The sequence below is a fragment of the Mchenga conophoros genome, linkage group LG23 (assembly GCF_057382185.1).
Source record: "Mchenga conophoros isolate Kocher_MC1m ecotype Shallow Benthic linkage group LG23, M_conophoros_male_GT1.1, whole genome shotgun sequence".
Taxonomy (NCBI): Eukaryota; Metazoa; Chordata; class Actinopteri; order Cichliformes; family Cichlidae; genus Mchenga; species Mchenga conophoros.
The window spans coordinates 49,627,775-49,644,975 of record NC_140547.1 but is presented as its reverse complement, the minus strand read 5'-3'; the positions used below and the strand labels follow the sequence as shown (position 1 = coordinate 49,644,975).

At 45.4% G+C, this 17,201-nt stretch overlaps 1 pseudogene; it reads right to left on the bottom strand.

Annotated features, from left to right (window-relative positions):
• LOC146548240 (NACHT, LRR and PYD domains-containing protein 12-like) overlaps positions 1-17,201 on the bottom strand; it is a 233,326-nt pseudogene that overhangs the window by 199,015 nt on the left and 17,110 nt on the right.

The following is a 17,201-nucleotide window of genomic DNA, read 5'->3' as shown; positions in this document are numbered from 1 at the left end:
CCTCTCACCACTACGGTTCTCCCTCTACACTAACGACTGCACCTCCAAGAACTCGGCTGTCAAACTCCTAAAGTTTGCAGATGACACCACTGTCATTGGCCTCATTCAAGATGGTGATGAGTCTGCATACCGGCAGGAAGTTGAGCGGCTGGTACTCTGGTGCAGTCAGCACAATCTGGAGCTGAACACTCTTAAGACTGTAGAGATGACAGTGGACTTCAGGAGACATCCCTCAACTCTGCTCCCTCTCACCATATCAGACAGCCCTGTGTCAACTGTGAAGACCTTCAAGTTCCTGGGTACAACCATCTCCCAGGACCTGAAGTGGGAGACCAACATCAACGCCATCCTCAAAAAGACCCAGCAGACGATGTACTTCCTGAGACAACTGGGGAAGTACAGTCTTCCACAGGAGCTGCTGATCCAGTTCTACACTGGTCATTGAGTCTGTCCTGTGCTCCTCCATCACAGTCTGGTATGGAGCAGCCACTAAACAGGACAGGAGCAGACTGCAGCGGACTGTACGGGCAGCAGAAAGGATCATCGGCACGTCCCTGCCCTCCATCCAGGATCTGTACCTCTCAAGAACCAGGAAACGGGCAGGGAAAATCATCACAGACCCCTCACACCCTGCACACAGACTTTTTGATCTGCTGCCCTCTGGCAGACGGTACAGAAGCCTGCAGACCAGGACCACCCGACACAGGAACAGTTTCTTTCCCCTCGCCATCTCCCTTCTTAACCGTTGACCTGTCACACTGCTCCCACTGCCAGACTGCAGCTGCACCTTATGTACATTTTGTAGTATTCATTCCACCTCATTCATTTCTGTATTTTATGTATATACGTTTAGATTCGTTATTTACAGTTGGTTTACACAGCTTTGTGTATGTATGTGTAATGTGTATATATAGACGTGTGTGTGTGTGTGTGTGTGTGTGTGTGTGTGTGTGTGTGTGTGTGTGTGTGTGTGTGTGTGTGTGTGTGTGTGTGTGTGTGATTTACATTGCTGTGCTTGAGAGCCACCATCTACCGGAACCAAATTCCCTGTATGTGTCTGCACATATACTTGGCCAATAAACACGATTCTGATTCTGATTATTACATTTGGGGCTTATATTTGACGGCAATGTGACCTTTGAAAAACAGCTGAGCTCAGTTGTACAGCGGTCTTTCTTCAAACTGAGGCTTTTATCTAAGGTGAGATCATTTCTATCTTTTAAAAACCTTGAACGGGCGATCCACGTTTTCATGACGTCCCAGCTGGATTATTGTAACTCCTTATATGTTGGAGTTAGTGGGACCTGCCTGGCAAGACTGCAGCTGGTCCAGAAAGCTGCAGCTCGTCTTCTGACACAAGCTCAAAGACATTTATCGTCCCAACAACCACATATACGCTGGTCCCTCGCTGTAACACAGTTCACCTTTGGCGGCCTCGCTGTTTCGCTGATCTTTTTTGTGCAATTTTGCATGTTTTTGCTTTTTACAGCGCATTGTGTTCTGCGTCCTGATTGGCTGTAGACCATTGTCAGCCAATCTCGTGCCGTGTCTCCTGTACAGTACAGAATGTGTTCAAATTTACAGCAGTGTGACTCTGCAGTGCTGCACTGTATGTTTGTACGTTTTGTCCCAACAAACAACAATGATGACGAGACGTTTTGCACCTGTGGTAGCAGCCAAAGGCAGAGGAAGATGCTGACCATCATAGTTTCAACAAGGAGGCAAAAAGGTTGTAACTGTCCACAACAAGAACATCGTAAGGATGGAGTCAGCTTTGGCTTTGTGGCTCAGTGACCGCAGGAAAAAGAACATCGTGCTGGACACCAACATTATCTGCAGAAAAACTCAAAAGCTTTATGAAACTTTACCTGACAGCGAGGAGCCCAGGCCATGGACGAGTGCTCCTCACACAGAAGCTCATTTAATGCCAGCAAAGGCTGATTTGACACGTTTCAGAAACACTTTGCTTTCACTCTTTAATAATGAACTTATTTTTCTATGAAGGTTTGAACTTTGTTTAAACAAGAGAGAAAAGTGTGAAAATGTTCATGCCTGTCTGAGAAAAGTGTAGAAAGTGTGCAGTGAGGGTTTAACTGCCTTAAAACTTCTATAATACTTGTAAAACATAAAGCTGCTACTTCATTCTGAGACTTATTTTTAGGACGTAACTCGATAAACGAGCGACCGCAGTACTGTATTGTGTTTATTTTGAAAACTCTCAACAGGATCTTCAGATTTATTTTGAAAGCTTTATCTGGAAAACACAAACACATAAGCAGGAAACAAAGAGCGTGATATGAAACGATAGACGTTTTCATATGGTCATCATATATACATCGTTCTATCGAACAGCCCCAGCTCCTGCTGTCAGTCTCTGTAAATCTGCTCTGAAAACACATTTGTATTCACTGGCTTTTAATACAGCATGAGAGTTATTTGATATTTGATGTGTGATATTAATATTAGGAGTTATTTTAATCGTTATCTTGGATTCTTGTACAGCACTGTGGTCAACGCTGCTGCTGTAATTAATGTGCTATAAACACATAAACAATCTGCAGTTAAACATCCAAAACTAAAGATGTGATCGCTGCCTTTAGAAAATGTGCTGATGCACAAGATATCAGCTCCATTAAGGTGGAATGTGGCCGTGTTAGAAACATGTTGGAAGAAGTTTGAAGCTGAAACTGTGAAGCTGAGAGTGAAAGAGCTCCAGCGTCTGTCACAGGAAACTTTCTTATTTCCACACTGATGAAAGCATCAAGCTTTGATTTCCTGCTGCTTTTATTGAGTCACACTGTGAAACTGAGCCACAGCTGAACCAGCATCCCTGTACAGCAGACACTTACAGCGCTTGGCTGCTTCCATTGGACCCTCTGCACAGAGCTTCAGTTTCCTCTTCTGGTCCCAAAGTGCAGAACAACAAGGTTTCAAACAGCTTCGTTCCAGCAGCATCAGCCACAGACATGCAGAGAGAATCCTTTGGTTGTGTTGTGTGTTTGCATATCTGCTGTCTGTGTTGCTTTGTGAGGATGGATCATCTCCTGCAGCTCCAGATAAGCAAGCTGGACCTGAACCTGGTAGCTTCACTTAGAAGACACTTGTGACGGGAACGTGTGAGAAGTTTTGTGCAGACAAGTTTGGATTTAGAGTGTGGGACGAGCTCTCCACAGTCTTTGTGGAGATCCACATTCTGCATACTGCCTGTGAGAAGCTGCAGACATTTGTCCTCCAAATCCACTGAGCAGCTGCTCGTGGTGGTATTAGCTTCATGTGTGTGTGTTAGCATGAAGCCTCAGTCACACTCTGCTGTGGACACGGTCACGGACAGCTGGACGCCTGATGGACGAGTCGTCCTTCCTGTTAAACTTCTTTGAGCATGAGAAGAGCATGAGAAGCTCAGTGGACACTGTTCAGGGTTTTAACTCTCGCTTTCACTTCAGCTTCACCAACAACAGCACAAGCAGAGCAGCCCACTGCCTGCATGGCTGGGACAGCGCCCCCTGGTGACTGTAAACCACTACAACATGTAGACGGCCGTCTGCAGGCTGGATGTAGCACCACCGCAGAGACGTGCTGCAGCTCTGTTTAGTTACCCAGCTGACAGCAGAGGCTGTAGTTTACTGTTACCAACATGGAAAACTGAAGCTTCACCAGCTGGAGCTACAGAGCTGGAGAACAAAGGAGACTGAGAGGCCAGAATGATGTGGGAGGAAACATCAAGAGCCTGTTTGAAAGGAGACACATGTGGATGCTGTGCCGGTCTGTGGTCTGTCAGAAGTCAGCTGAGTCACACTGCAAGAAGCTGCAGAATCTCAGAGGAGGAGATTTGGAAGTGTTTGTGGGACAAACTGGACTCAAAGAAAGAAGATGTTTGTGAAGTCTTTGGTGGAGGTGAGCAGTGTGAAGCAGAACACATGCAGATGAATCAGGAGGTCAGCATCAGTGTCTCCTTGTGGTGGACGGTAAAAGAATCAGAGCCAACGCTCCCGTCCACCCTCGGCATGAAGCAGTGCTGTTTCTGAAACAGGAGGACAAGTCCAGAGAAGACAGAGGAAGCAAAGATGAGGGTGGGACAGGACAGCAGGACTTCCTTCACACCTGCAGCTCCATCACACTGCTGTAGCTCCTCTTCATCACACATGTACCTGCAGCCTGTCTTCAAGTCCAGGAGTCACCTCCACACAGTGTAGAAGCCTCCTGTGCAGACCATGGAGTCCAGCCTCTGTCAGGGAAGTCGGCACTAAAGCCTGAAAGACTTCAATCTGTCTCTGCTCCACCCGAGAAAGACCAGCACCGTACTTGTTGTGCATTCAAGGAGGGAACATCAGCGCTGCATCGTGGGAACAACACCGCAGGAACAAAGACACAGCACGGCCGATGAAGGACGAGGACAAAGGAAAGGTGAGTGAGAAGACCCTGGTGGTGTGGACGGACCTGCAGGGGCTCCAAGACTGAGGAGCAGAGACGTCCATGTACCAGCTGAGGATGCTGCAGTGATCCAGGGAGCTCGGTCCAATCTGAGGCCGTGTGAACTACGTGGACCACAGTTTCTTCACAGACTTCAGCCACGTGAACATCTGGAGATCCAACAGTGTACGAGCTGTGAGCCATCAGCTGTTTCTCTCATCAGCTGCTGTAATGAGAGCTGCTGGAATCATCTCGAGCAGCAGGAAATCACTGATGTTGTTTCTAACCAAAGATATGGGACTGAGCTCCGCTGAGCTCCTTCTACTTTCATCCAGATAGAAACTGCTACAGTCTGCTGATTATTGCTTTGCCTCCATCACACGAGCTCTTTATCCTGTTCTTCACTCTCATTGGTTCTTTGTCTGCTTGTTTTTACAACAGTAGTCTTCTGATTGGTCAAAGACAATCAGCTGTGACTAAATGTAGCTCCTACAGCAGTGATGGGAATAACTACTGAAGCTAATCCAGTATCAAAGCTCAGGAATCAGCAGCTCCCACCTCGTTTTCTTTCAACAACTATTTTTAGCTGCTGTGTTTTTGTGTTTCTGCAGACCTCAGACATCCTGCTGCTCTGGACAACTTTTTCATTCTTTTGTATCATTCTTTTGCTTTTCTTTTATTATTATGTTATATGTATTAATATGTGAAACACTTATTCTTTGTGTTTTTGCTTTGCTCCTGTCAAACTGCTTTAATAAAATCTGCTGCAGTCTAAACTGTGGACGTTCCCTTTTTAACCCTTTGTGAAACAATAAAGGTTTAAATCTGAGTATTCATCTATGTTAGTGTTTAATGGGTCTAATAGGTTGCTTTGGCCTTTCCCAGTAATATCTTCCCTTGCAGTCTGTGGTCCAGGCTTCTAAAACCATCCCAGGTTAACAAGAACTACAATCTAGAGGAGAGCTGCCATAACAGGTGTGACTGATGAGATCTGACCTGCAAGGTTACTCAGGTTTGTTTGTATCAGGACAAGCAGGGAAGCCGCCTGGACGTCAAAGTAGTTAGAGCTGGGCGAGTGTCCTCACCCACATCGGCTTCACAACTCTTTTTTTTTTTTTTTTTTTTTTTTTTAAATGACATCAGAAACAGCAGTATGCGACATTACGTGATGGCAGAGCTTCAGTTCATCCTTTGTCATTTTTTTTTTTTTTTTTTTTTTTAATAAATAGGACAGGGGGAATGAATGAGAGAGAGAGGGGGAGAGAAAGAAAGAAAACCCAAGGGGAGAAGAGACGGTGAGAAGGGGGGGGGAAGAGAGACAAAAAAAAAAAAAAAAAAAAAAAAAAAAAAAAAAAACTCCTGGGTCACCTGTATGGAGAAAAAACAAACAAACAAACAAACAAACAAACAGAGGAGACAGCAAACAACAAAGAGCAACATAATAATAGAGAAAACAAAGCACCATCACAATAAACTAGCTAGTCATAGATATCAGTATTTACTAAGTAATAAACGATATTGTGCAGCACGCAAGATAGACAGCGCACAGTGTGCTTTGAGGCAGCAGCCAAGAAAGCTTTAGTCCGCGTCTGTGAATACCCATGTGTGCATACCTGTGTGGATCAGCATGCTTGCATTCCAAAGGTTTCTCCATGTAATGATCTGCTAGGGAGTGTGGGGGGGCCACAGCCCCGTCCTCCAGGGTGTGAAGCGGGTATGGAGGAGATCAAAACTCCAGACATCCAGAGGCCCCCAGAACACAAGAGACCATGGAAGACCAACAGAGGGGCAGCCGCGCCACTGTTCCAGTAAGAGCTGAGGAGAGTCCCAGATGAGGGCTCACTCAGCAGCCGCGGAGCAGAAGCCAGGGGGGGTTGCAGTGACGCGCCCGTGAGCTCCGCCGGCCCCCAGCTGCGCCTGAGTGACCGAGCCCTAGGCCGAGAGGCCAGGGGCACCCCACCTCCAAAGGGGCCCGAGCGAGCCCCAGGCCCCAGGCCCCGACAAGCGGCCGCCAAGGAGTGAGCCGGTGTGTACCCGGACGCCCACCCCCAGACACAAAGAACCACCAACACACCGACACCTGAGGGAGTCCGCCACCGGCAGGGGAAGTGGTGGTGGGTGGAGATAGGCCTCCAAACCTTGGAGGGCCTGAGGTGTCCCCAGAGAGGTGGCGTCTGATACCCAACCTGACATATAGACACAGACATACAGGCACACACAGACACAAACATCCATTCCCACCCTCATGCTCTCATATGCACTCACTCCACACTCAACCAACGTGGAGACAGACATAAAGAGACGCTGTACACACGATCACACTCCCCAAGCGTACTCTACAAACCGGGTCTAGGTACCCTTGCCCCTGGAGGGGGGAATTGCACCCAGACCCAGGTGGTGTTACCCTTTTCCCTGCGGTGGGGAGAGGCAGACCACCCCGACTCCGCAGCAGCAGGGAGGCCCCACACCCCAGACCGCAGTCGGACGGCCAACTCCTCCTACTAGCCCTCCCGCTCCAGCAGGCCGCAGAGAATGGGGGTGGGAGAAGACTCCAAACCTCCCTCCACCCGCTCATTGTAGTGTTGATGCATATGTGTTCTAAGGTGCAATTAAAACCCAGGAGGGCATGGAGCTACCTGCCAAGGAGCAGCAGGTAAGCGCATAGTCCCTCCTGCTAACCCTCAATGACTAAGTGTATTTAAAATTGAGAGGTGGGCAACGACGTCAGGGGTGAGGTATACACCCTGATGGTGATTTGGACTCCGTGATTGTGCCCACCCCCATGATCCTATATGTATGTGTAATGAGAGTGTGAATAATGTGAATGTCTAAGTTGTGGGATAAAATTGAGGCAGAGGCAGCCAGAAGGGGACAGGGGGGGGGGGGGGGGGGGGTAGCCTCCTCTGCACCCTGGTGACATACCCCCACTCCAAGGCCCTGCATGTGTGGGTGGTTGTGGAGGAGCGGGAAGAGGGAGGCAGCTGGAGATGGGGAGGGAAGGAAGGGAGGGGCAGGTAACCCCTCCCTGGGGCCAGCTCCCCCGCTGACCCCAGTAGGCACTCCCACCCTCCGCGACCCGCCAGGGAAGGGGGGCCCAGGCCCATCAGACCGGGGCCCAGTGCAGTAGCGCCCCCCGGCTCCACAGAGCCCTGGACAGTCCACCCAACCCCACCACAGAGAAAACTGCACCCACCCCACCAACCACACATCTTCCAGACTACATAAGACGGTAAACGCCCAGGCTGAGATCTTCCTCCACCTCTCCTGTATCTCCCCCTCCTGCAGAGAGTTCCTGAGAGAAGAAAGCTCCTGCCAGATGTGACCATCCCCCCCACCAGTTGAAGAGCCCCCCAGGCGGCTCGATGCACCGGCGGCACCCTGCTCCAGGGCCGGGCCCCCATGCACCCACCCGCCCACAACCCCGGCAACACACCAACCAGGACCCGAGCCCCCGAGGCCCGGCCCGGGCCCCCGCCCAGAGACGGAGCACCCCCAGAACCTCACGCCCATCCCGGACCCACCCAGGGGCAGCCAGGTTGCCAGGTCAGTAACCCACGTCCGTCAGCACAGACCCTCCCCTAGCCCCGCTGCACGCAGCCGCGAGGAAACAGTCACCTGAGAGCCAACAGAGCCCTCAACCGGACGTAACCGCTACCCCGGGTTGAGCCCCCCAAGGAAGATGCCTCCGGGGAACCCCCCGACGCCCTAAGCCTGTCCCTACCCCCTCACCAATCACAACAGTGAAGGCGGGACCAAACTATGACCCCCCACCCCCACTAGGTGATGGAGCTGATAAAAGGGGCCCAGAGCAATTGATCTGATGTGGTGGCAGAGGCTGTGTCAAGACTAATGTAATCTAATAGATAATTTCTATATTGGTTAGAATTAAGATTATTTTTATTTTTCCAGTTCATGAGGACTGTTTTCTTGGCTATGCATAGGGCAGTGAAGATCATATGGGCTATATTCTTTTCTGAAGTGACATTATCTAAGCTGCCCAACAAACACACTAAGGGGGAGGTTGGAATGTTACATTTCAGACACTTTGATAAGTCTTCACATATCTCGCGCCAAAACTTTTGCACTGGTGGACAGAACCAAAGAGCGTGGATGTAATTGTCTGGTGTATTGCCTTGACAGTGTGAGCAGTTGTTGGAAGATGTAAAGCCCATCTTGAACATCCGATGACCTGTATAGTGCACTCTATGAAGTATTTTGTATTGTATTAATTGCAGACTGGGATTTTTAATTAATTTAAAAGTTTTTAAGCAAATCTGAGACCAGAAGTTTTGGTCTAGGTTGACTGATAAATCTGCTTCCCACTTTGCAGTAGGAAGGGATATTGATTCATCTAATTTAGAAAGTGTTCTGTATATTTTAGATAATAATTTGGGGGATTTAAGAGTAAGAAAATGTGCCGCACTTAGTGGTGTTTGTAATTCAACTTGACTGAGGTTAAATTTCTTTTTTACTATGGATTTAATTTGTTGATATTCTAAAAACCTTGTCTTGTTGATCCCATATTGTTCAACTAGTCTGTCAAATGGAATAAATTCTGTTCCCTCTAATATATGTTCTAAGTATTTAATTCCTTTACGACTCCATTCTGGGAAATTAATCATATTATTGTTTTGTAATATGTCAGGGTTATTCCAGATAGGTGTACGTTTGCATGGGATTAATGAAGACTCCGTTATTTTTAGAAACTCCCACCATGCTGTTAGAGAAAAGCTGATGTTGATACTTTTAAAGCATTCATGTCTTTTGATGTTTGAGCTAATAAATGGTAGGTCTGAAATCTCTAGATCCTTGCATAGTGCCTGTTCAACATCTAGCCAGGGCTCAACTAAGAAGGTATGTTTTAACCATTCTGAGATGAACTGAAGCCTGTTGGCTAAGAAGTATTGGTGAAAATTAGGCAGATCTAATCCTCCTCTATCCTTGGTTCTTTGTAGCGTTTTTAAGCTAATACGCGGGGGTTTATCTTTCCAAAGGAATTTGGAAATATATGAATCCAGAGATCTGAACCAATCTTGTGATGGTTTGTTAGGGATCATCAAAAATAAGTAATTTATTTTTGGCAAGATCATCATTTTTATAGTGGCGACCCTTCCCATGAGTGATATGGGTAAAGATTTCCATCTAGTCAGATCGCCTTCTACTTTCTTTAGAAGTGGGATGTGGTTTAGTTTAGTTAAGTCTGAAAGCTTAGGAGAGATATTAATACCTAAATATTTAATATTTCCGGATTGCAGTGGGGCAGAGGAAGAATTATGGAAGGAGCAGTTAATGGGGAGAACTGTAGATTTTGGCCAGTTAATTGAATAATCTGAAACTCTTGAAAACCAGTTTATTAAAGTAATTACCTCAGAGAGGTTGGTTTGTGTGTTTTGCAGAAAAAGCAACACATCATCCGCATAGAGACTGATTTTATGTTCTATGTTCTTACATTTTATGCCCTTAATTGTTGTAGCCTGTCTAAATGCTGCTGCTAGAGGTTCGATAAAAATTGCAAAAAGTGAGGGGGAGAGTGGGCATCCCTGTCTGGTGCCCCTCAGGAGACAGAAGCTGGAGGATGTCTGGTCATTTGTTCTGATACGAGCCGTTGGGGAATTGTATAATATTCTTATCCAGTTTATGAAAGAGTTTCCAAAACCAAATTTGTGTAAAGTTGCGAATAAAAATTTCCAATTAACTCTGTCAAATGCTTTTTCTGCATCTAGAGATAATATTATGGCTTCGATGTTTTTATCGTATGAGTAGTCTATTAAATTAAGTAATCTACGAGTGTTTGTTGAGGAGTGCTGACCTTTTATGAAACCAGTTTGGTCAGGATGAATTAAGAGGGGGGTCATTTTCTCTAATCTCTTTGAGAGAGCTTTGCAGATTATTTTAAGGTCTACATTTAAAAGAGAAATTGGACGATAGCTTGAGGGAAATAAAGGGTCTTTGCCTGGTTTTAGCAGGAGACTAATGTTGGCAGAATTCATATTTGGTGGTAGTCTGCCCTTTTCCTCGATTTCCTGCAACATGCTGTGGAATACTGGTGCCAAAATTGTCCAGAATTCTTTGTAGAATTCTGCAGGGAAGCCGTCTGGACCTGGAGCCTTATTATTGGGCATACTTATCAGGGCTTCCTGGAGTTCACTTGGCGTCAGTGGCGAATCCAATTCCATTGCTTGACTGTCTAGTAATTTTGGAAGAGTTACGTTGTCAAGAAACAGATCAATTTCATTTTTAGATGGGTTTATTTGTGGTGAGTATAAAGTTTCATAGAAATCCCTAAAAATGTTGTTTATTCTTCCAGGATCATATATTGTGTTCCCCGATAAATCTTTAGCAGCACATATAGTTGTTTTTTCTTTATTTATTTTTAGCTGGTTAGCTACAAATCGACCTGATTTGTTACTGTGTTCAAAATTCTGCAAGCGAAGTCTTTGTATAAGGAATTGTGTTTTTTTATTAATAGTTTCATTTAATTCTAGTTTTGTTTTGCATATTTTGTTCAATGTTTCCTGATCTTGGTGGGACGCGTAGGCTTCTTCTAGTGATTTGATGTTTTTTTCTAATTCCTGAATATTTTTGTTTTCTTCTTTCTTTTTGTGTGATGAGAAAGAAATTATTTTACCTCTCATCACAGCTTTCCCTGCTTCCCATAAAACAGAAGCAGATATTCCGGGAGTGTCATTAAAGTCTAAATATGAAGTCCATTCCTTTTTAAAGTATTTAATAAAGTCTTCATCTTTAAGTAGTGATATATTAAATCTCCAGTTTTACTTGGCTTCACAACTCTGCATCATCTACTGAGTAAGACTCAGAGCATCAGAGATTAGAAGGTCTACAAAGAGCTGAACCAGACTTCCTGTATAAAGGTTTTAGTTCCACAGATCGACAGTGTCAGCACAACTAAAACGTGGAGACTGACCTCAGAGTTTCAATTTGATGTTGTGGATTCTCCAGAAGAACACACAGCTGCTTCACTCCTGAATCCTGCAGCTTGTGGTAGCTCAGGTCCACCACTCTGGGATACGAAGGGTTGAGCTTCAGCACTGCTTCCAGATAATCACAGCTGATCTCTGACAAATCACAGCTCTCCAATCTGTATAGAGAATGAAAGATGTAAGTTTATTAGACAAAGTGCTTGAAATCATTCAGTGTTTCATCATCTGTTCAGAGCTGAAGAAGGTTCAGAATGTAGAAGTTTAGAAAATGGAAACTCCAAACAGCTGAAGCCAACAGGAAGCAGCTTCAAACAAACACAACAAGAGAAAAAACTCTGAATGTTTCACATTAAAGTCGTACATTTCTAACAAGAGTGTTTTAAAGACAGCGTCACTGATGATCATCTTCTGCCCAGTAAAACTTTGGTTTTCCTCATGTGAGTGTTAATGATGCACAAAGACTGTGAGTGCAAAGAGGGAGCGAGGAGGATGACAGAGAGATGGTACAGGAGCATCAAGAACCTGGCGAGGAAATGAGCAGAAGGACTTTGGAGCCTGTTGGATTGAAGCTTTCACAGAGACGTGTTTGACTGGACACCACCAGGACAGACTTTTAATCCCAGGATTTGGATGAGCTTTCTGTCTTTATGGTCACAAATGATGCTGTAACTCTGTGAATGTCCTGGAACTGTCAGCAGTGTGGTTACGTCCTTTTGACCTGAGTTTCCACAGCTCTTATAACAGCAGTGTACATTCAGACTGAGACACGCTTCAGTCTGTATGGACCTGTTTCTGTAGCTGCCACCATCATTCTACATGTTTGTACATCAGCTTATCAAATCCTGTCTGCTGTCTTCATTTATTACTCTTCACCTGCTTCACTGTCACTGTGTGGGCGGAGCTGCCTGAGTGACAGTGACAGCTCCTCTCTAGAGCTAAACTTCTGCTTCATCTCCGCCTCTTTTCTTCATCCTCCACCTCTCTTTTCTCTTCTTCGGTGTTCTGCAGCCACGGAGCCTCACAGCCGTTACCACACCCATACCTGAGCAGCTAGCATTACCCAGCATGCCGTGCAGCAGTGTCAGTTTGTAAATGTGCAAGAATTCCTGCTCCAAACTGTTTCACAGAGTGCTGTGTGCCGTGACCTTTGACCTGCTAAAGACAGTCAGCTGTGGATTATTCATTGTTGTGTCTGATACTTAGAACTGTGAGGAAGAAGCTACACAGTTAATCAGGGTCCCCTCTCTCTGAATCAGGAAAGGTGGGCAGGCCGCGTGTGGGCCGTGGGCCATAGGTTGAGTATCACTGTTTGAAATGTGAACATTGTTCTGCTGCAGTCAATGGACTAAACCAGAGAAGAAGAAAACAGACTTTACCATGAAGATCCTCAGTGTGGATCAGTATAATATCAGCCTGATGTCTGCAGTTTAGTGTCAGCACAACTTTCACATCATATTCATCTCAGCACAACTAAAACATGCTGACTGACCTCAGAGTTTCAAATCGACATCGTGGATTCTCCAGCAAATCACACAGATGCTTCACTCCTGGATCCTGCAGGTTGCTGTAGGTTCCACTCAGGTCCACCTCTGTGGGATACGAGGGGTTGGACTTCAGCGCTGCTGCCAGATAATCAAGGCCAATATCTGACAAACCACAGCTCTTCAATCTGTATAAAGAATGAAAGATGTAAGTTTATTAGACAAAGTGCTTGACATCATTCAGTGTTTCATCATCTGTTCAGAGCTGAAGAAGGTTCAGAATGTAGAAGTTTAGAAAATGGAAACTCCAAACAGCTGAAGCCAACAGGAAGCAGCTTCAAACAAACACAACAAGAGAAAAAACTCTGAATGTTTCACATTAAAGTCGTACATTTCTCATAAAAACAGGACAAAGACTTGAAAAAGTCGTGTTTTTCCTTCCAGGAACCACATGGCTTCACTTTTAAAGGTGAAGTGTGACAGAAATGGACATATTTGAAGTCCAACACCTTTTTCCAGTCACATTATTAAAGCAGACAAACTACAAGCTCATTTTCATTCCAACAAGTCATCTTCTGACCTGGACTAACAACACTGGTCTCTATGTGCAGCTGGCTGTGAGACCAGTGCTCAGGGAGCGTCTACAAAGTGCAACACTGAAAGAACATCACACACTCATTTGCTTCCAGCACTTTCACACAATCATCTACTATCATTATTCATGTTTGCAGTTCATGCTGTAACTCTGTGACTGTCCTGGAACTGTCAGCAGTGTGGTTACGTCCTTTTGATCTGAGTTTCCACAGCTCTTATAACAGCAGTGTACATTCACCTGCAGGCACACGCTGCCTCTGCTTCAGCTCTGTTTATGATGCACAAACTGCAGGAACCAAACTCAGACTGGCTCATTTCAATCATGTCTGCTTACAAAGACACTTTGAAACTCTTATCAGTATGTTTCCTGTCCTACTAGGACGGATCAAACTCTGGACCTTTGTTGTGGATCAGTGAAGGATGCTTAGAAATCCCTCCTGCTGCCTGAGCTTGAACATCATCAGCACTTTAACACTGAGCAGATGGACGTGGAAAAGGCCTTCTGTCTTTATCTGACTCAACTGTTTCCTTATGTGGGCTGAAGAAAACACAGTTGTAGACTGTATTTATATGAAACATGTATATTTAATGCATTTAATGTATTTGAACCATATTTAATGCATATTACAGGATGTAACAGCTGCATATGTGTCAACAATAATGGCTTTGATTTTGCCCCCTATGAACATTTCTGTAGCTCCGCCCCTGCAGCAAACGTGTGTGAGAGCAGCCACGGCCCGCTCCTCCATGGTTTCGTTCACACTCATCTCATACTGAACACAAACACTTTGTAGGAATCATCAGTACTTTGACTGTTTCTCAGGTTAGCTTCAGGTTAGCCATTTAGCATTTCTCCAGTCTGAGTCACAGAGCGTCACATGACGTGACAGAAGCTGATTGGTCAGCTGCAGTGATGGTGGTGGAGCAGCATTAATGATGATGCTGTAGAACAACAGGAACACGGGGATATCAGATTGTTAGTGGGTTTAGTCATTCCTGCTGCACTTTGTCCTTCTTATTGAAGTGAGCTGCTGAGAGCTCACACTGTTCTCTGTAGAAATGATGTCAGTCTGACTCGTCACATGTTTGGAGGCGTGTTTGATGTTTGCTCTTCTGGAAACTCTCAGTATCAAATATGGAAGATGCAAAGGAGACACGCTTCAGTCTGTATGGACCCATTTCTACATGTTTGTACATCAGCTTATCAAATCCTGTCTGCTGTCTTCATTTATTACTCTTCACCTGCTTCACTGTCACTGTGTGGGCGGAGCTGCCTGAGCCCCGCTGTTAGGTTTTGTATTGTTGATTGTCATTTATGCTTAGAGGTGTATAATCAATTGTGTACTGATAGGATGTGTGATCTTTAGCAGGCTGCAAAGGCTTGGTGTGTATTCCACACTGGAATGCACACCTACATCCTGGGAGCATGGGAAGAGGTCGTACCTTGTTTTATTGTTTTATGGCAGGATAAACATGGCTGTATCTGTTTTATGCTAAGTGCCTTTTGTTTAGATGAACTGTTGGACTTCCAGACCAGCAGGTTTAGGGAAGTCATTTATGGGGTCACACTCTGACCCCCCCCCCCCCCACACACACACACACACACACACAAACAGTATTCTTTGTTCACATGTATACCTATGTAGACGTCATATGTTAATGACCCTATGCATATTCATGTAACCACAATAAAAGGAGTGCAATGGGGAACGACACTTGGCTCCAGGCAGGTCTCCCTCATGCATAACTTTCTGCTTCTCATTTCAGATAAAACTGAGGTTATTGTACTCGGCCCTGAAAAGCTTAGAAATATGGTATCTAAGCAGATTCTTACTCTGGATGGCATTACCTTGGCCTCCAGTAACGCTGTGAGGAACCTTGGAGTCATTTTTGACCAGGACATGTCCTTCAACGCACATATTAAACAAACATGTAAGACTGCTTTCTTCCATTTGCGCAACATTTCTAAAATTAGAAATATCCTGTCTCAGAGTGACGCTGAAAAACTAGTTCATGCATTTATTACGTCCAGGCTGGACGACTGTAATTCATTATTATCAGGATGTCCAAAAAACTCGCTGAAAAGCCTTCAGCTAATCCAAAATGCTGCAGCAAGAGTCCTGACAGGGACTAGAAAGAGAGAGCAGATTTCTCCTGTTTTGGCTTCCCTTCATTGGCTTCCTGTTAAATCCAGAATTGAATTCAAAATCCTGCTCCTCACATACAAGGTCTTAAATAATCAGGCCCCATCTTATCTTAATGACCTTGTAGTACCATATCACCCTATTAGAGCGCTTCGCTCTCGCTCTGCAGGCCTACTTGTTGTTCCTAGAGTATTTAAAAGTAGAATGGGAGGCAGAGCCTTCAGTTTTCAGGCCCCTCTTCTGTGGAACCAGCTTCCAGTTCGGATTCGGGAGACAGACACTATCTCTACTTTTAAGATTAGGCTTAAAACTTTCCTTTTTGCTAAAGCATATAGTTAGGGCTGGACCAGGTGACCCTGAATCCTCCCTTAGTTATGCTGCAATAGACGTAGGCTGCCGGGGGATTCCCATGATGCATTGAGTTTGTCCTTTCCAGTCACCTTTCTCACTCACTATGTGTTAACAGACCTCTCTGCATTGAATCATATCTGTTATTAGCCTCTGTCTCTCTTCCACAGCATGTCTTCATCCTGTCTTCCTTCTCTCACCCCAACCAGCAGATGGCCCCGCCCCTCCCTGAGCCTGGTTCTGCCGGAGGTTTCTTCCTGTAAAAAGGGAGTTTTTCCTTCCCACTGTCGCCAAAGTGCTTGCTCATAGGGGGTCATATGATTGTTGGGTTTTTCTCTGTATCTATGAAGCACCTTGAGGCGACTTTTGTTGTGATTTGGCGCTATATAAATAAAATTGAATTGAATTGAATTGAATGAGTAACAAGAAGAACTTTGCCTACTTCGTGTCTTGCTTGCTGTGTAATTATATTGTCTTCAACGTTCCAGCGAATAGGTTCAAGCTACAAACCTATCACCCACCCACACAGAAACATTTCCTCTCTGGAGCAAAACTTCTGCTTCATCTCCGCCTCTTTTCTTCATCCTCCACTTCTCTTTTCTCTTCTTCAGTGTTCTGCAGCCACAGAGTCTCACAGCCGTTAGCACACCCATACCTGAGCAGCTAGCATTACCCAGCATGCCGTGCAGCAGTGTCAGTTTGTAAATGTGCAAGAATTCCTGCTCCAAACTGTTTCACAGAGTGCTGTGTGCCGTGACCTTTGACCTGCTAAAGACAGTCAGCTGTGGATTATTCATTGTTGTGTCTGATACTTAGAACTGTGAGGAAGAAGCTACACAGTTAATCAGGGTCCCCTCTCTCTGAATCAGGAAAGGTGGGCAGGCCGCGTGTGGGCCGCGGGCCATACGTTGAGTATCACTGTTTGAAATGTGAACATTGTTCTGCTGCAGTCAATGGACTAAACCAGAGAAGAAGAAAACAGACTTTACCATGAAGATCCTCAGTGTGGATCAGTATAATATCAGCCTGATGTCTGCAGTTTAGTGTCAGCACAACTTTCACATCATATTCATCTCAGCACAACTAAAACATGCTGACTGACCTCAGAGTTTCAAATCGACATCGTGGATTCTCCAGGAAACCACACAGATGCTTCACTCCTGAATCCTTCAGGTTGCTGTAGGTTCCACTCAGGTCCACCTCTGTGGGATACGAGGGGTTGGACTTCAGCGCTGCTGCCAGATAATCAAGGCCAATATCTGACAAATCACAGCTCTTCAATC